This window comes from Sceloporus undulatus, chromosome 6, assembly GCF_019175285.1.
Source record: "Sceloporus undulatus isolate JIND9_A2432 ecotype Alabama chromosome 6, SceUnd_v1.1, whole genome shotgun sequence".
Taxonomy (NCBI): Eukaryota; Metazoa; Chordata; class Lepidosauria; order Squamata; family Phrynosomatidae; genus Sceloporus; species Sceloporus undulatus.
In genome coordinates, this window is record NC_056527.1 from 5,484,949 (window position 1) to 5,490,771 (window position 5,823).

The window sequence follows — 5,823 nt, forward strand, 5'->3', positions numbered from 1 at the left end:
GACTTGAACATGTCTGTGATCAAAGTTATTGCTGTGGTCAGGTCCAAGGGATTGGGCTGTCACAAGTGGCAAAGTGATGACCACCCCATTTTTAAGTCAAGGTGAGCCCCTTGGCCGGTCAGGTTATTCCGATACCAGAGACAGAAAAATCTCACAAGGACTCATCCAATTTCTTGGCAATGTAAAAATCAACAGCAATAACTGGTATAGTGCAATGATTCCACTTTAACTGTCATGGCAACATCCTGTGGGATTCTGGGATTTGCGGTTTAGCGAAGGGCATTTAAAATTCTCAGCCAGAGAGCTCTAGCACCTCACCAAACTACAAACCCCAGGATTACACAGGAAGATGCCATGGCAGTTAAAGTGGGGTGTGACACTAGGACAATGTTGTGTGATAGGTTCACAGGAAAGAAAGAAACCACTTCCTGTATTTTCATGGCATCCCAAATTTGCCGCCTGATGTAATCAGTGCCAAGGGTGTGTTTATTGTGGGGGAAAATGAGAGCATCTTTCCCTCCAAATCAGAACCCTCAGCGCCAGTAAAAAAATTTGTTTCAGTCACCAATTTTCTAGCTTTGCAGTCACTTAAAACTTCAGCAGAGCTTTAAAAAATACAGTGTAGGCACTCAAAGAAAAGAGACAGGCAAAGTGACCCAGGGAATGTGAACACAGCAAGTAGAATACTTCCTGGTGTGAATGAATGCTAGTGTTTCACTCTGCAAGGCTATAATTATGGAGACTGATGGAAAATTTTACTTGGGGGGGGGGGAGGCAGAATTCTTTATTTGGAAGGGCAATGCCCTCATTTTGATCCAGTCCCTGACAGAGGCATCACTATGCGGTGCAAGGGTGCGGACTGCACTGGGTGACACTTTTGAAAGTGTACCAGTGGGACTGGTGGGGCAACTGGGGAGCTTATTGCATGGTCTGATAAAATGGCTTACCTCTTCCAGTTTTAGTTCTATGTTAGGAAGGATCGAATTAGGGGAATTTTAATTAGCTCAAATATTTGCAAGAGGCATGCCCTAACAATGCACACACGGGATCGTGTCCCTATGTGTATACCAGAGGTCACCTAGTCCACCCCCAGGAGAATGAGACTCAGATACCAATGAGGTACAATTAGACTATGAACATTTATTAAAGTCACACAACAAAAGGGATCACACACGCACACACACATTCAATACTATAGCTGGGAGGGGTGAGTTCGGGAGGTAAAGGATGGAAGAAAGAGGCACCGCTGGGAATATTACCTTAGACGTCTTCTCCAGGAAGTCGGACGATGCTTGGATGGATAGCGAATCACGGCCGTGGGAACGGGAATGGAGGAGCGGCCCCAGTGGCTTAAGAGCTGAGTTCAAGCAGGCAAAGGCTAACTTGAGGCCCGGTAACAGTGTGAGCTTGGCTTAGCTCAGTGATTTAAGCAGAGCACAAGGCTCGGAGAACTAAGGCTCAAACAACTTAATGCTCAAAAGCCCAAAGAAGGGCTGAAAACTCAGGGTATATATAGGGCTAAACATATCCTCAGGTTATAGGACTTGCTAAACAAAGGCATTGATTGCTTGGGCTTTGTTAAGCCAGAAGTTACACAATAGTTGCACAATGCATGAGGTCTGACACCTCTCAGGAGAGCAGCTACCTTGATGGCCGAGCCGTTAAGTTAATCACTGGCTCGTTACGAAGGAAGCCACATCTATTGTCTTCCTGGTATTGGTCCCTGCGGATCTGGTTTTGCAACTCCCCAAACTTCCTCTGGAAGATTTTAATTCTATCTTTTTCTGAGACCATGCCTTGGCAGGGCAGCTGTCTACACGGTCTCTTCGCCTTTAGGTTAATGGCGGATTGCTGTGGGGTTGGTCAGGGGTCATAGCTTCAGACTGTATGGCACCCAAAATTTTATATAAATCCATACTCGGTAACATCTAGACTCAGGATGCCCCTGGATGCTATCAGACCTCAATCACTGTCAGTTTAGTCATGATGCTGTTGCCCGGATGCATCCCAGGTCGAAGCTTTGCTCAGCCAGCACTTTTTTGAAGTTGAGGAGCTTATGACTTCAAAAACTGACCAGCTGAATGAGGCTTTGACCCTAAATGTATCCGGGCAGCAGCATTGTGGCTAAATCGGCAGTGATTTAGGTCTGATAACATTCAGGGGCATCCCAGATCCAGAACTGAAGCTGGAAGAAGTACGCCGGTTTATTTGACCGAGTGATAAGTTCCTAGGTGAGCAACAAAGAGTATCACCTCCTTTTCTTGCACACTCAACATTGGTGCCAGATCCCGAACAGGCCCTCTGGAGGTCAAAGCTCTGTCTGCTCAGGAGTAACAACTGAGCAAACAGCCACACCAGACCCCAAAGAAATCCTCTGGAGGCCCCAGTGGTCTGGCCAGGTGGTGGGTGGTCAGCCAGGAGGGGCCAGTTAGCTCAGTACCAGGAGGGAGGGACAGTCCACTCCAGCCCTGTAATCTTTTCCAGGTGACAACAACCTCAGTGGCCCCTGTAGCTTAGAGTTGCCAGAATAAAAATCGGAGGAGGCACCTATACAGTCAGCCCTCCATATCCCATGGAATCTTCATCCATGGACTCAAGCATCCATGGACTGAAACATCCACGGCTTGAAACAAAAATCTGTTAAAATATAAATTCCAAAAAATCAACCTTGATATTGCCATTTTATGTAAGGGATGCTATTTTACTGTGTCATTGTATTTAATGCAACTTGAACCTACACGGATTTTGTTATCCACAAGGGTCCTGGTACCAAACCTCAGCAGATTCCAAAGGCCCATTGTACTTCGAATGGTGTGTAGAGGAAGGATTTTTAGCAGGTGCTGCTGATCAAGCAACCAGGTCACAAGCAACACCTGCTGATTCTTTCTCTTCTTCACAACCATTAAAGGTACAAGAGCCCTCTCCAGTTTTCACACTAGCAACTGTACTGTAGCTACATCTTTCCCTCTCTCTCCCTCTGCCTAATGCCAAGGCTGGCCAAGACAGAAAATCAATCTCTTTTTCACTCTGGCTGCATTTGCACTGAATGCATTTTGACACCGCTTTAACTGCCATGGCTCCATCCTGTAGAATTCTGGGTCTGTGAGACATTTAGCCTTCCACTGCCAGAGGATTCTGGTGCTCAACAAACTACAAATATCAGGATTTTATAGGATGGAGGCATGACTTTAACACAGTGTGAAATTCTGCAGCGTGACAGCAGCCACAGTGCTATAATGGTGTAGTGTGAATGGGCCTTGAATATATACCTTGTTTACCAATTCTGAAGAAGGAAGAATCTAAGTATGAGACGCCCTCCTTGAAAAGTGTGTGTATACATATTTTCCTCATTATTTGTTTTTGTGGGTTTTTTTTAAAAAAATCTGAATGAAGTACTTTGTGTAACTGTGATTAGTGCTTAATTTATTGCATTTAATGTCACCCCCAGGCCTTGGTCCTGCTAACTTCATCCTTGTAGCATCACCAGGGTCTGTGACATAACAAGGGGTAATCTCCAAGTGGCTCTGAAAACTCAGGGATGATCCCAGATTGGCAACCCTAGCCATCACGGGTGGCCAGAAGAGGATCCCAGGCTCTGAGATTTCTGGACCGAAACCTGAGACCTAGGAACAGCTCCTGGTGATGTATTAATGCATAATATAATGCATAAAGCATTGTGCATTGTGCCAAACACAGTTATTTGCAGGTTATGATGCAATCACACACACAGAGAGAAGGAGAATTTAATTTAGCCTACTTGCTTCTAGTCAAAAGGTGTATGTAAAGCAGAATGGAGGGGGAGCCCTGGTCCCAGAACAACTGGGATTGAAGGAGAAAGTTAACTACACACACCCCCACCTGGGGAGTCTTTGTCAATTGCAAGCAACAGATCGACAAAGTCTTGCAAATTACTGCAAGCCAAGCTACTAACTAACCTGAAGATAAGTGCACAGCCTTTTATTCTTGCTTGGAGATGAGCTCCTCAGATTTGGAGAATTTGTACCCTAGTCTCCTGCTTAGAATGACCCACAAAAACAGGAGGCACAGTGTCAGGCCCTGATATCTGGCAACCCTAGTTGTAGCATAGAAATTAAATGAAATACATGAATAAATACTGAATAAAATCCAAAGTACGTAGGCAGCAGCACAAAAGTCCTCATGTCCCAACCTCTTTTCATCTCTACATTCTCAGTAAGGCCTGAACCAATGCATTTTTATTCAGTTATGAAACACACAAAATGTTGATGACAGCAGAAATATTGGTTGAGTTGGGATGTGATTGAGGAAGGAAGGAAGGAAGGCATGTCTTTTTTTTTTCTTCAGCACTGGGCCCTTTGACTGTGAGGGTCCTGGAGCAATTGCACTAACTGAATGACTGGGCCCTGCATAAATAAGACTGAACACTGCTGGGTTCATCAATTGCTCCTTTTCCAGATCTTTTGCATGACTCAGGCTATGGATCATTGTTGCGAAAGAAATGGAGCCATCCAGCCTATTGGCTTTGGAGCAGAAAGACGAAGTAGTAAGCTCCGTGACGCATCAGTGACTGAGTGAATTCCAAACCCTGTCCCAGAAATGGCTCCATCCACAATGAACCTAAATATAATCAAGGAACTAGATCTGCTGGAATGTTACAGAAGGATCTAAAGTTAGACACCTACCAACTGAGCGATGAGCTGACTGTTGGGGAGTGAGATTCTAAACAGGAGGCTGACAGGCAAGGTTCCCATGGCTCAGCATACTGGAGTTGCTTCACCTAGAATCACAGAATCGTAGAATCCCAGAGTTTGGAAGAGACTCCAAGGACCATCCAGTCCATCCCTGTTCTGCCATGCAGGGATACATAAAGCACTCCTGGCAGATGGCCATCCAGCCTCTGTTGAAAAACCTCCAAAGGAGGAGACTCCACCACACTCCAAGGAAGCATCTTCCACTGTCAAACAGCTCTTATCTATGGGGCTATGCTATGCTGAGCCATTTGCCAACCTATGGACTTCCCATAGAGCCATCATCACCCTTCTGTGACTGGTGAAAAGCCGAGAGATATAAGGCAGAAACACCAGGTTATGTCTCTGTAGCCAGTCACAAAGCAATTGCATTGTCCACTGAGGTCTCCTGTCAAGTCCAGAGGGATACCAAATTTGGAAATTCAGGCTTCAGAAGTTAAAACTCAGAAAACCTTTATTAAGGAAATGTAGATCCAGTCCAGTGACATTCATTGTCAGAATAATAACCAGAAAATGTTAAACGTCCCTAATTAAACTGCATGCAGTTTCAAACTTCAAGCAGGCTTATTTTTTATTCATTACAATTAATAAACACATTTCTTGTCTCATTCCCATGCTGACCTTATTTTTGTTGTTATGCTTACATTTCTTTCACAGAAATGAGCTTGAACAATCTTGGCTCCTGACAGCCTCCCTTCCAGCATTATCTCAGCACCTGTATCTGAGCTCACCAAATTTTATTTTACTTTTATGCCACCATTCCCCCAAAAAGGGACCCAAGGTGGCTCACAAGATAAAACCACATTAAAAACATTTTTAAAAAGCAATTAAAATAACCTAGTCAAAACAATATAAAATTAAGAGTGAAAACATACAAAAGTTTAAAAACATAGGGGCTTTACAGATGGCCTTTAAGGGGAAGTGGGATGCCGCCCCTTTCCCTGCTGGATTGGGGATGTGGCAACTACACACCATGCCCCCAACCCAGCAGGTCCACCTCACAAAAAGAAGCTGCAAAAAGCAGGAGGTTGCACCTCAGAAATGGCACCATAGCTGCTGGCACTGCGGCTTTTCAGTACTCCTTTGGCACAGTGCA